The sequence below is a fragment of the Enhydra lutris genome, unplaced genomic scaffold (assembly GCF_002288905.1).
Source record: "Enhydra lutris kenyoni isolate GAN:26980312 unplaced genomic scaffold, ASM228890v2 scaffoldscaffold9, whole genome shotgun sequence".
NCBI lineage: Eukaryota > Metazoa > Chordata > Mammalia > Carnivora > Mustelidae > Enhydra > Enhydra lutris.
In genome coordinates, this window is record NW_019154093.1 from 55,269,796 (window position 1) to 55,284,435 (window position 14,640).

Below are 14,640 nucleotides of genomic sequence, written 5' to 3' on the forward strand. Positions count from 1 at the left end.
AGTGGAGGTTTTAGCCAGATTTAGCAGGCTGAGAACATCTGGCCTAACCATCCTCACTCTGGTTCATTTGTAGGGTGGAGTTTCCATGTTTAGGAAAGGCAAGTGAAAAACACCAGAGGCTACCATACCTGCCCAGTGGAAGGGCACAGAGATTTTTATCCAAGGACAGAGGCAGTCCATAAACACAGAGCACCGTGAAGCTCTCCCCGCTGGGACTGACTTTATTTAAAATGGAGTGTGGGGGAAGTTCAAGCCTGAGGACTTAAAGAAAATTTATTGCTGCAGATTAACATTTATAAGAAATACTAACAGGAGATTTTCAGGCAGGGAACAAGTGACCCAAGTGGAAAAACTAACACCACCAATGAGGGAATATGTAATTATAAAAGACAAAATAACTGCTTATTATTTCTCTTTTCTTAACTGACTTAAAAATAAATTATATAAAATAATATGTATATAATTGTATCAGAGGGCCTATAACATATATAAATGTAATATGTTAACAGCAGCACAAAGGAGCTACATGAGTGCAAAGCTTATTGGAATAAAGATATAACACCAGACATTGACTTGAATCCATGGGAATAAATAAGGAGAACCAGAAATTATAAGTAAGAAAGTTAATATAACAAGTCCTATATATTTATTCTTCCTCTTTCAGCTACTTTAAAAGACACACAATTGTATAAATGAATAATTATAACAATGTATAGTTGGACTTGTAATATATGTAGATGTAATATTTAATATATATAAGATTAGTAGCACTAAAAGGGGGAGGAGGGAGTAGGAGTGTAGGAGTAACAATTCTATATCTTGCTGGAGCTAAGTTAGCATAAATTTCAGGCTTAGAGAAGATTTATATCTCTATCTATTTATTTCTTTGTTTATATGCGATTAGCCCTGGAGCAGCCAAAGAAAATAGTAAGTCTCAAATCAGTATCTTTTCACCTTAAGTAACTGGTAAAAGAAGAGCAAACTAAAATCCAAAGTAATGGAATGTAGAAAATAATAAAGATTTTTGTAAATGAATGTAATGAAATTAATGAAATAGAGAAAATTAATGAAAGCAAAAGCCTATCTTTTTTTTTTTTTTTTAAAGATTTTGTTTATTTATTTGACAGAGAGAGAGAGCCAGAGCACACAAGCAGGGGGAGTGGCAGAGGGCGAGGGAGAAGCAGGTTCCCTGCTGAGCAGGAAGCCTATGCAGGGCTTGATCCCAGTACACTGGGATCAAGACCAGAGCGGAAGGCAATTGTTTAACCAACTGAGCCACTCAGGCGCCCCCTATCTTTGAAAAGATCAACAAAGTTGACAAATTTGAAGTCAAACAGGCCAAGAAAAAACGATAGAAGACTCAAATTACTTCAGGAATGAAAAGGGGAATATTAATATTGACTTTCAGAAATAAAAAGAATTGTAAGACAATACTATGAACAATTGTACACCAACAAATTGTTTCAAAAATGGACTAGTACCAGGGCACCTGGGTGCCTCAGACGGTTAAGCATCTGACTCTTGATTTTTGCTCAGATCATGATCTCAGGGTTGTGAGATTGAGCCCTGAGTTGGGTTCTGCTTTTGCTTGTCCCTCTCCCTCTGCTTCTGTCCCTGCTCAGTCATGCTCTCTCTCAAATAAATAAATAATCTTTAAAGAAAAGAAAAGAACAATGGACCAGTACCTAGAACGACACAAACTACTTAAACTGTCTCAAGAAGAAATAGCTCATCTGAATGCACCAAAGTACACAAGTAAAGAGATTGAATTACTGATAACTTGGTAAAAGAAAGAAGAAATTTATCCAATTTGTCAAAAGTTATTTTACCACATGTACTTTCCTCCTCTCTCTGAACTATTTGAGAGTTATAGACACAATGCCTCTTTGCTCCTAAATTGTCCAATGTGTATTTCCTAAAAAAATAATGCTCTTACAGAAGCTTATTATTTCCTTAGGTCATGTACTTTTTTGGTAGTTGCTGTTGTAAAAAGCTGGAATTCTGCCTCCCACCCCTTTTGGAAGGGACCATTGAATGTCTGAACAGACATTTAGACTGGTTATTGCAAATGTTAAATAGATATGTAGCTATAAGAAATGAGTAGTTGATGCCTCTTATCCATATATCTATCTCCTTTATTATGAAGTGATGGAAATTTGAATCAAGACTGTGGCATCTTTTGGTGACATTCTTTGAGCTTTTTAGGTGAGGGATTGGAGTTATTCTGTTGGGACTACTTAGGCCTATATTTGTCTCTGAGCTAATAAACAATATTCAAATTTTAAAAATTATTCAAGCTGTTATGAGATCATAGCTAGTCTATTCCAGAATTAAAAGTTTGTATATGTTGTTGTTAGTGAATAATTTTCACCAGGACAGACAATACTTATGACATGTAGTTTCCAAACTGAGAAAAAAAAAGAAGCCTCAAAATCTGATGAAGACTCCATAGAACATAAAAAGCTTTGCATTTCTTGAATTCAATGTAAATCAAATATGAAAATATTTACTAATGTCTTGAAGAAACTTCACTATTATTTTGAATGAATTGTTGCAATTACATTTAGAATGAGGTTTCCACTACGGGACATCATGATGAAGAGTGACATTCTTCAAATGTCATGGAAATCTTCCAACTAGTTGCTGGACTTAAACCAAAACCAAAACCAAAAGTGGTTTTGCATGACTACTTGGAAAAAATGCTAAGATTTTATTTTTTTATTTTTTTTAAAGATTTTATTTATTTATTTGACAGACAGAGATCACAAGTAGGCAGAGAGGAAGGCAGAGAGAGAGGAGGAAGCAGGAAAAATGCTAAGATTTTAAAAAGCACAACATATTCAGTATCCGTATCCCAAATAGGTTATGATGAATTAGTCAGAATAAAAGGAAAGCATATATAAAGTGTTATGTAGAGTCCAAATGCTACTCCGTTATTGTAGATTTTCCATGATTTTAATAAATACTGATCAACTGGCAATACTGTGTGTTTAAGTTATTACATAAAACCATGAGAAATTTGTGGGTTTTTTCCCCAACTGCAATAATTTATCTGTGACTTTATGTAACACAGCGAAATAGATTCTGGGTGATTGTAACTTGCTATTGGACAGTATTTGTGGGCATTAGTATGAGTATGTCATATAACAATGCAGCCATATAAAAAGTAAAGACAGAGGGCTGCATGCAATCTTTATAAATGTTAATAAATAAGTGGAATGTGCTGTCCCACGGGAGCTTATTACCTTTTTCATCGGAGTATAAGCTGGCCTTCTAGTACCTGAAGTTATTAAATCCTTAAGTATCTTTCCAGTTATATTTTCTCTTTGGGTTAGTCTTGTTTGGTAGAACGAGTGTTTTAGACACAGAGCTCAACTTTGTTAAGTAGCTAAAGCAGGATGCCTGGTTTTGGCTATAACAAGGAAAATACAAAATGGGTGGTGGAAGAGGGACATGGTGAGCATCCATTATGGTCTATGACAAGTTGCAAGAGTTAAAGTCTGTGGCATGTACAAAGTCATGTGTAGTAAGTCCTTTATAGAATTGTAGCTAGTCACCAACTTGAAGATAAGATGATGGATTTCATTTAACATAAGGCACAGCGATCAGAGTGGTGCAAGGAGTGAACCATTCCAGATGCTTCTGGTGCACGGACTTGAATCTTCTCCATCTCACCTCTGATGCCAGCTCTGGCTGTAGTGGGCAATTCAGAGAAAGCCTGAACTCATCTCAGGCTGAGAACATCTTGCTTTAGTATCTATAAAAACCATGTCCTCACAAGAGACTACAGGGCTTATGGGCTTGGAGTTTCTCCCCTATAACTTCCCTCTCCTGGCCTCTCACAAACATGCTGAGCATGATCCTTCCCTAGGACCTTTGTACTTGTTGTTTCCCCTGCAGCTTACACTGTTTCCGCATACATCCAAGTGATCTACTCCCTTTACAGCTTTAGCTCTTTGCTGAAAGGTCGCTTCCCTGGTGGTGCTCCTGACACCCTATTTAAAATTGGTCTACTTCAAATTGCCGGCACTTTCCCCTATTCCTACTTCACTTTTCTGCATAGAAATTGTCATCTGATATTCTGGATAGTTGATATTTTTATTGCCTGCTAGAATGTTAACCTCCACAAAGGCAGTGATTTTTGTTTCGACTTCTGAATCCCTCAAAAAAAAAAAAAAAAAAAATGCCTGGCATGCAATAGGCCCTCAGCAAGTATTTGTGATTGAATGGATCCAATTGTGAAAGTGAACACGCTGGTGAAAGGTTTTGCTCTTTTCAGAGACTTTGGAGACATACTATAAAATTTGCTTCTGGAAATGTTCATACTTTCCTACTCTCCAAATATGTATATAAAGTATGTACTTTTCACATCCTCCCAAACAAGTGGAATCATAGCTCCTTAAAATCTAAGCTACACTGAGAGGGAGATAATATCATGCTATTTCAATAGACAATATTTTATTATTGCTGAAAAAGAACATATATTTATATAATTATTTTTACCACATTTTTATCTCATAGTATAGAAGTTTTGTTGAGGCATCGAAGCCTGAAATAATGTTATAATAAATAAAATGCATTTGGTGCCTACTATATGGTAGACATTGTGCTAATTCCTTATAGGTGTTATTAATTAAATTTAATTTATTCTTTAGCACATGCTTATGAGTAGGTGTTATCATTTGCATTCTATAGACTAGTAAATACAGTTTAAAGATTTTATTTATTTATTTATTTTAAAAAAATCAGTTAAGAAAACTATTTATACTGTCCTATAATTATATAATTTACTAGTGTTCTTTTCTTTTTATGTGCATTCATATTACCTGGGCTCACTTTCAGTCTGAAGAATTTCACTATTTCTTGTGAGATGAGCCTGCTAGCAAAAAATTCTGTTTTTATTTATCTGGAATATTTTTTAAAGTTTTTATTTGTATACCAGAAACACTGTATGTTAACTAACTGGCATTTAAAGATGTTTTTTAAATAAGAGTTCAGTGGGCAACAGGACAATTGAGATTTCCTTAAATGATAAGTCAGTGTATTAAAAGAGAGAGGTCAAATTAAGTTCATCCATGCCTCTGTATTTGCAAAAGTGGCCTGGGACACTCTGGTATAGTATATATCTTTTATCCCTACCAATTTTGACAGTCTGATTAGTCCTTTCAGCAAATAAAAGTCTCTGCTTCTCAATTAAGGGATTTCTTGTCTCATTTAAGGACAACTTGAAACTGTTTTTATTGAACACATGTCAATTGAAAATGAAAGCAGGAACAAGCTCTTAGTTTCTCAGAAATAGGCCAGATGTTAAGAAAAAGCTCTTTCTTATGTAACATTAATGAGTTGTGTGCAATTTTTGTGCATTTTGTTTCTATGTCAGCCTTGCAAATTGTTCTAGGGACTTTTTCTTTTAAACACTGGGTATGAAGAAGCTATCTATATTTCCTTACTTTCTAGTATAATTGGAATTGCAGCCTCTGGAATACTTATTCTAAAAGACAGACACAAATCAAATTAATTTGTGTGTTAGTATTATTAAATTAAAAATTTATGTATGTATATATGCTTAATGGTTTCAAATGTTACTCAGAATTACACATCTAGAATGTTTTTATATTAAGCTGTTTTACACATGGAGAATCCCAAGCAGAACATTTTAAGGTACTCAGCAACAGGAATTCATTATTTAGTTGGGGTCACTGAGTCTCATATACAATAGGAGGCAAGACCAGGAAAACAACTTTCAGAGTGTGTGTGTGTGTGTGTGTGTGTGTGTGTGTGTGTGTAGAGAGAGAGAGAGAGAGAGAGAGAGAGCGAGCATTTCTACATTCCATTCTCTTCTCACTCGAGCCCTTGGTGACACCATTTGTACTTTCTGTGTCTATGAGTTTGATTAACTTAGATAAACCTCATATAGGTGAAATCATAAAATATTTGTCTTTCATAATTTATTATTTTACTTAATGTTTTCATGGTTAGTTCTTGTTTTAGCATGTGACAGATTTCCCTTTTAAGACTGAGTAACATTCCATTGTATATATACAACATTTTCTTTATCCATTCGTCTGTCCATATAGACATATGGGTTGCTTCTACTTCTTGATTGTTGTGAATAATGTTGCAATAAATGTGGGTGTGTAAATATCTCTTCAAGATTTTGTTTCAGTTCTTTTAGATGCATACTCATTAGTAAAATTCCAAAACCTATGGTTAACTCTATTTCTAATTCTTTGAGGATCCACCTTACAGTTTTCCATAGCAACTGCATTTTTTTTTTTTTTTTCAGAGAGAGAGAACATGTGTCTGGTACAGAGAAGGGCAGAGAGAGAGAGAGAGAGAGAATCTTAAGCAGACTCCAAGCTCTGAATGGAGCCTGACATGAGGCTCGATCTCATGCCCCTGAGATCATGATATGAGCTGAAATCAAGAGTTGGATGCTTAACCAACTGAGTTACCCAGATGCCCCCGTTATTTATTTATTTATTTATTTATTTATTTATTTAATTTCCATTCACATTATATATGAGTTTCAGTTTCTCCATATTTCCACCAATATTTGTTATTTTCTATTATTTTTTATAGTGGCCATCCCAATATGTATGAGATAGTATCTCATTATATTTTTGATTTGCATTTCTCTAAGGATTAGTGATATTAAGCATTTTTTCATATGCTTGTTGGCTATTTGTCTCATCTTTAATGAAATGTCTATGCAACTCCTTTGAACATTTTAAAAACTGAGTTATTTCTTTCTTTTGTGAATTGTAGAGCTCTTTATATATTCTAGATATTTGTCCTCTATTAGATATATGATTTTCAAATATTTTCTCCCATTCTCCACATTGCTTTTTCATTCTATTGGTTTTCTTTTTTTCTTGTTTGTTGTTGTTGTTGTTTTAAAATAAGATTATTTGTATTTTTTCTTTTTTTAAACTTAAATTCAACTAGCCAACTTCTAGTACGTCATTAGTTTCAGATGTAGTCTTCAATAATTCATGAGTTTTGTATAAAACCCAGTACTCATCACATCATAGCTTTTCCTTTAATGCACTGAAGTTTTAAAATTTGATGTAGTCCTGTTTTTCTCTTTTTGCTTTTGTTTCTGTGATTTGTTGTTGTCATATCCAAGAAATCATTACCAAATCCAATGTCATGAAGCTCTCCTCTATGCTTTCTTCTAAGGTTTATAGGGGTGCCTGGGTGGTTCAGTCAGTTAAGTGTCTGCCTTTGGCTCAGGTCCTGATCACAGGGTCCTGGGATAAAGCTTCATGTCTGGATCCCTGCTCAGCAGGGAGTCTGCTTTTCCTTCTCCCTCTCATCTCTCCCCACCCCTGCTCCATCTCTCATATCTTATGTCTAGTTCTTTAATATATTTTGAGTTAAATTTTATATATATTTTAAAGATCCATATTCATTCTTTTGTATGTGGATGTTCAGTTTTTCCAACTTTATTGAAGAGACTGTCCTTTCCCATTGTGTGGTCTTGATAAGCTTGTTAAAGATCATTTGACCACATATGTGAGGGTTATTTCTGAGCTGTCTATATGTCTATCTTTATGCCAGTACCTGACTGCTTTAATTATTTTAGCTTTGTAATATGTTTTGAAATAAGAAAGTGTGCAGTCTCCAACTTTATGTCTTTTTCAGGACTGTTAGGGCTATTTAGAGTTCCTTGAAAGTCCATATGAATTTTAAGATACTTTTTATGTTTCTGCAAGAAATGTTATTGAGATTTTGATAGGAATTGCATTGAATCTGTAGTTTGCATAGATTAGAATGGACATTTTAACAATATTAAGTCTTGGAATTCATGAACATGGGATGTCTTTTCATTATTTGTGTCTTCTTTAAATTCTTTCAGCCAGGTTTTATAGCTTTCACTCTATAAGTCTTTTGCCTTCTTAGTTTAATTTTTAAAGTTATTTTAGTAATTTATATTTATATATAATAATTTATATTATACATATATATATTTTAGCATGTATATTTATGCTTCAGAAAGTTATTTAAAAACATTCAGGAATAAATCTAATAAAATGTACAAAGAGTATATGTTGCAAAATATAAAATATTACTGAACGATTTCAAAGGGCTAACAAATTGTGGGATGTATGGTGACGAATTAGAAGACTATTTTTTGAGTGTCATTTCTTCACATATTTATCTGTAGATTTGATACAATTTCTATTTCACACATGTAAAGAAAATTGATTCATGACAACTATAGTAAAAAGATAGTCCTCTTAATAACTGTTGCTAGGTCAATATTACATACTCATAAAAAAATAAAACTTGACTCTTACCTTCTGACATTATAAAATTGATTTAGGTGGATTATAAATCCCAATATGGAAGACGAAATAACAAAATGTTTAGAAGTAAGTCAAATATTATTTTCATGTCCCCCAAGTCAGGCAATAGAACAAATCAATAACTTGTAAACAGATTACTATTAAAAATTCATGTTCATTCAAACACCACTAAGAGAATTTAAAAGTAAACTAAATCCTAATAGAAAAAAATTATAGAATATAGGATATATAGTCTCTAAATAAAGAAGAAAAGAAAAAAGGACAGACAACCCATTAAACACATAAGCAAAAATAGTGAATAGGAAGGTATGCAAAAGGCAACAAACACAAAAATGCACTCAATCCTCCTAATTACCACTAATTAAACAAATTAAACCCACAATTAAAACTATACACTTATTACAATGACTAAAATTTACAAGTCTGGCATTACTAAGTGATGATAAGAATGTGGAACTAGGAATTTTACATATCACTTATGGCTGTATAAATTTGGAAAATCACATTGAAAAACTGATATTACCTACCATAAAATGAGCAAATACATACCAGAGAGCAAATAATTTCACTCCTTGTTATGTGCAGAAATATTGCTACTGAATCCAACAATTTGGATGAATTTAAAAAATACAATGTTGAACCAAAGAAGCCAAAATGAGATGAATCATCTACATACTTGAATTTATATAAAGACGAAACCCAGACAATAGCAATCATGGTGTTAGAAGTCAGATAAAAGTTTCTGTGTTAGTCATCTGTTACCACATAATAAATTTTCCCCAAATTTAGCAGCTTTCCATAACAACATTTATAATCTCAAAGCTTCTGTTGGTCTCAGTAATCTGGCTATGGGTTTAGTTGGGTCCTGTGCTTCAGTGTCTCCTATAGACTGTAATACAGTGCTGAGTGGCAATGGTAGTCAGTTCAGAGCAAAGTGGGGAAGAATCACTTCCCCAGATCACTTCCCAAGATCTCCGATGTGGTTTTTGGCGGGGTTCATTTCTTTATCGGTTGTTAGACTGAAGCCCTCAATTCCTTGAAGTTTGTTGTCTGAAGGCCATCCTTAATTCATTACCATGTGGGCCTCTCTACCATGGTAACTTGCCTTCATCCATGTGAACAAGCCAAGAAAGAGAGAACGAGAGGGGCAGGAGGAGGGAGAGAGAGAAAAAAAGAGAATGGGATAGAGAGAAAGAGAGATAGAGAGAAATCAATCCTTTGTTACGTAGTCATAGAAGTTACATCTCGTGTTTATGATATTCTATCATTAGAAGCAGTTCACCAGGCTCAGCTTACACTCAAGGCAGAGGCAGTTGCACAAGAATGTGAATAATAGGAGTCAGGGATCACTGAAAGCTAGTGCTAGAAATTGCTTTCTACACTTCCTTTGTGGAAAAAGGGAGCGAGTGGAAATCTGGAAGGTGTTATGACTAAGCTTCTGGGCACATTTATAAAATCCTCTTCCTTACATAATGGCACAAAGACATGTCTACTCTTTGAAAATCTCCGTAATATTATAATTTGGTTATTATTCTTTATGTATGTGAAATTTTGATTAGTTTTTTAAAAGCAAAAAATTCCTAGGACTAGATTAGATCTAGGAGGATAAGACTGAACATAGTTGTACAGAAATACAAACAATTATAAGAGAATGTTATGAAAAACTGTATGCTAACAAATTAGACAAACTGGAAGAAATGGATAAATTCCTAGAAACATATATACTACCAATTTTTGTTACTCTCCACTTTTGAAAGTATCCTTTATACATGTCATTGGACTTTTTGAGAATAGTTCATTTACAGTTAAGGAATTTTTAAATTTGAGATTTTGTTATTAAGCCCAATCAAAGCCTACTGACAAAAAGATTTTACTTTATGTTTTGCCTATTTGTTATTATTACATACCTTCCAGTCCTTCAAACTAGTATTTCCATTGCTTTTGTATATTTAAAAACAAAGAAAAGTTCTCATTCTTGGCTAACCTGCATCATGAAAAGGACAGATACTTTACCATTAGATAAGAAGTGATTACTGATAAAATAATGTTAAAAATAAAGTGAATGAGGGGCCCCTATGTGGTTCAGCTGGTTAAGCATCTGCCTTGAGCTCAGGTCATGATCCCAGGGTCCTGGGATAGAGCCTCATGTTGGGCTCCCTGCTCAGTGGGGAGTCTGCTTTTCCCTCTCCCTTTGCCCCTCCCCCTGCTCTTGTTCTCTCTCTCTCTTGCTCACTCTCTCTCTCAAGTAAATAAATAAAAATCTTAAAAAAATAAAGTATTTGGTTGGCTACAAAAACAACAATGAATTATATTCAGAAGGATTTTAGATGGCTTCACAGAGGAAGTGCCATTACTGCTGGATCTTGAAGGAGGACTCAGATTGCAGCAAGGAGAAATTGAGAGGAAATCTATTTTAGACTGAAGGAAGGGAATGAGCAAATACACAATGGTAGTGAGCAAATGCTAGGAATCAGCTGGAGTTCACTATAGCGATAGGCTTATTAAGGATGAGGTTGATAGATCAATTGGGACCTGAGTCATGGAATTTATTCCAAAGGCAGATATAGGCTTTGAATATTATTAGGTATGCTCAGAATAGTATTGAGTTCCACATTCTGATGGCAGGAAGAGGAAAAGTAAAGTGAGGACACTGGAGATAGAGATCACTTCAGAGGTTGCAGCTACAGCTTAGAAGACACATCACTGTTCTACCATTCCAGGCACGTGTGGAAGCTTTGCTCCACAAGGTTGTTGAGGGATTCAGGTTCTTTCCATCTTGTTCTGTATCCACCAAGAAAGCCTATTTATCGGCAAGGTCAAAGCTCTACTGCTGCCAAATCTGATCTGGGAGATGGGAAAAGATGTACTGGTGGAGCACAGGAGCATAAATCTATGGCCCACCCTCAAATCACATAAACATATTGCTGCTTATATCTCATGTGCAAACACAACCACATGACCATTGCTAGCTTTAAGAGCAGCTAGAAAAATCTAACATCTCACAAGGTTTTCATGAGCTAGTTTTGATAATGAAACCTTATTAATATTTAGAGCTGAGATTTCTGTTATTACTGTAAAAATATATGCAACAACTAATGAATCATTGAACGCTACATCAAAACCTAATGATATATACTCTGTGTTGGCTAATTGAACATAATAATCAAAAATTAATTTTAGACATTCAATAAAATATATGCAACAATATCTGAGGCAGATATATCTTAAAGATTTTTTCTTTTTAAGAGAGAGAGTGGGATGGAGAGAAGTAGACTCCCCACTGAGCATGAATCCTGAGGTAGGGCTCAATTTCACAACACTGAGATCAGGACCTGAACCAGAATTAAGAGTCGGACATTTAACTAACTGAACCACCCAGGCATCCAGAGACAGATATTTTCATGATCCCTGAAATTAAACTTGGCCATTTTAAGGGTTGAACCCAAGCTGGGCTAAATATAGAGGCCATGTGCTTTCTGAAACAAGACACTGCTATAGGAGGAAGGTGGGCACATGACTATAGCCCAAATAAAAAGGGTCCTTCTTCATCAATCAGGTCAAAGAATCTCTTTTCTCTCTCACTTTTTGTTATTTTTCATTTTATTTATGAAGCTATAAAGATACAATGCTAGAGATGATGGGTCTAAATCTCACTAGTTATTTTTGGATTTCTAGCAAAATGTTTTTATTACATAGTAATGAAAAAAAAATAAATTTGGAGGCTTTCTTCCAGATTTCATTATTTGTAAATGATGCAAGGAAAGATAACTTTTCATATTCTGTAAGTCTAAGTAACAAGAGTATACTACTGATAAAGAATGATTAAAATAGCTTCTTAAACTTAAGTTTCTAAAACTTAAGCTAACGAGAATTTAATAGAGATGATTTTTTTCATGTTTTGTTAATTTAACTCCAAAAAATGGGGTGTTAACATTGTTTTAGAAATTGTGGTTATTTGACACATGATGCACTCATCTTTGAAGTACAGCAGAAATTCTCAGGCAGGAAGAGTCTCCTTTAACATCCTTCTACTCCAAGTTTAGTGAAAAACCACAAAACAGCAAATGTATCAGCCCTTACAGAAAAGTACAAACATGAAATAATTTTAGTGCAGAAATGTGGTGAGTGCAATTGTTCATTTAAAAATTGAATGTTTTAAAAAATAATAGCTGTGTAGGGACAGGTTTAGGGAATTCTAGACCTGGAGCATTTAGCCCTGTAACATAAGAGTAAAAACAATCCAAAACCAAAATCACCTTGCATTTGCTGGGCTTTGAAAAACACAGAATAAGAGAAGAGAAATTCAGAACTACATAAAATGTAAGATGATGGAACTTGCTTCGTGGTTTGACTGTGATACACATGGCAGCTTGTGTAACTGTCCCTCAGGACAATGTACTGACCAAACATGGTTGAACATGTACCAGCAACAGACCTCTAAGGGAGAGGATGATCTAGTCCTCAAAGAGCAGCTGGGAACGCCTGGCCGGCTCCGGGTGGGACTCCCCTGTTCTTTTTTCTGTTATCTCCCCTTCTCCAGAGATCACTTGTAGTTAGATGATTCCTTTAAACGTGCTTATTCAACCACAAATCCTATACTGCTTCATCAGACATATCTTGCTTATCTATAATCTCCTTCAACTTCTTTGTTGGTTGTTATCTTGTATCTAGTAAGTATGGGACTGAGGAGCAGCTCTGGGCAGCAGTCTTCTCAACTGCCAACCCACGCTCCCATTCTTTTGAAGAGGGCTTGTTTGTGCCTCATTCTTCTCCCGTGCACCATTGGAAAGTGGCAAATGGCCATTGGAAAGTGGCAACCTTGCATGCAAGCTGGTTTGAAAATTGCATCACGAGAAAGTATACCTTAAGTTCCGTCTTATTGCACCAAAAACATAGGTCTTATAGGGAAAACTGAAATTACAGAGGATTTTAATTTGCAGGATGGATATTTAGGAAAGAGTCTCCAGTAAGACTTGGACAGTAAAGTGTCAGTATAACATATTTATGAGCTGATAAAAGTGTCTTTCAAGCTATTCTCTCAGTGAACTTTTGTGCTCATTCTCCAAAGAGGTTCAGGCCACGTGCCTCTCTTCCATCATCCACCCTTATATGCAGTAAGACCGGGGCATCTGGACGGCTCAGTTTGTCAAGCATTTGACTCTTGATTTCAGCTCAGGTCATGATCTCAGGGTTGTGAGACTGAGCTCTCTCTCTCCCTCTGTCCCTCTCCTCACCCTCCGTCTCTAAAAGAAAAAAAAAAATGTTACATGGGTTAAGACAGCCTTGTTTGTGCCACATCTCTGATGGTGATGACAGGTGGAGTCCTAGACTTTGCCCATTCTTTTTTCAGGAGGACCATTCAGAGATTGAGATTGCTCTGATTCCCATATAATAGGTTCAAGTAAATGTACTAATGTGAAAAAACCTTCATCTTTCTTCCAGAAACACAATCTGGAATTCCAGAAAAATCTAGTTGATTCTGAAGAACAATTTTCTTCGAATTCATCCCCTTTATAAGCATGGGGTTGGAACTTGGAGCATTTCAGCAACTTTTCAAGTGACTGAATATTAAAAAAAATTAGATGTACAGCATGTTGACTATCATCAATAATATTTTATTTAAATTCAATTAGCCAACATATAGCCCATCATTAGTTTTTTTAAAAGATTTTATTTATTTGAAAGACAGAGATCACAAGTAGGCAGAGAGGCAGGCAGAGAGGGGGAAGCAGGCTCCCCGCTGAGCAGAGAGCCTGATATGGGGCTCGATCCCAGGACCTTGGGATCATGACCTGAGCCAAAGGCAGAGGCTTTAACCTACTGAGCCACCCAGGTGCCCCCCCATCATTAGTTTTTGATATAGTGTTCAATGATTCATTAGTTGCATGTAACACCCAGTGTTCATCACATCATGTGCCTTCCTCAATATTCATCACCCAGTAACCTCTTTCCCCACCCACCTCCCTTTCCACAACCCTGTTTGTTTCCCAGAGTCAAGAGTCTCTCATGGCTTGTCTCTCTCTCTGATTTCCTCCCATTTAGTTTTCCCTCCCTTCCCCTATGATCCTCTGTGCTGTTCCTTGTATTCCACATATGACTAAGACCATGTAATTGTCTTACTCTAATTTATTTCACTTAGCATAATGCTCTCCAGTTCCATCCATGTCAATGTAAAAAGTGGGTATTCATCCTTTCTGATGGCTGAATAGCATTCCATTGTATATATGAACCACATCTTCTTTATCCATTCATCTTCTGGAGGACATCTTGGCTCCTTCCACAGTATGGCTATTGTCGACACGTCTGCTATGAACATTGGGGTGCATGT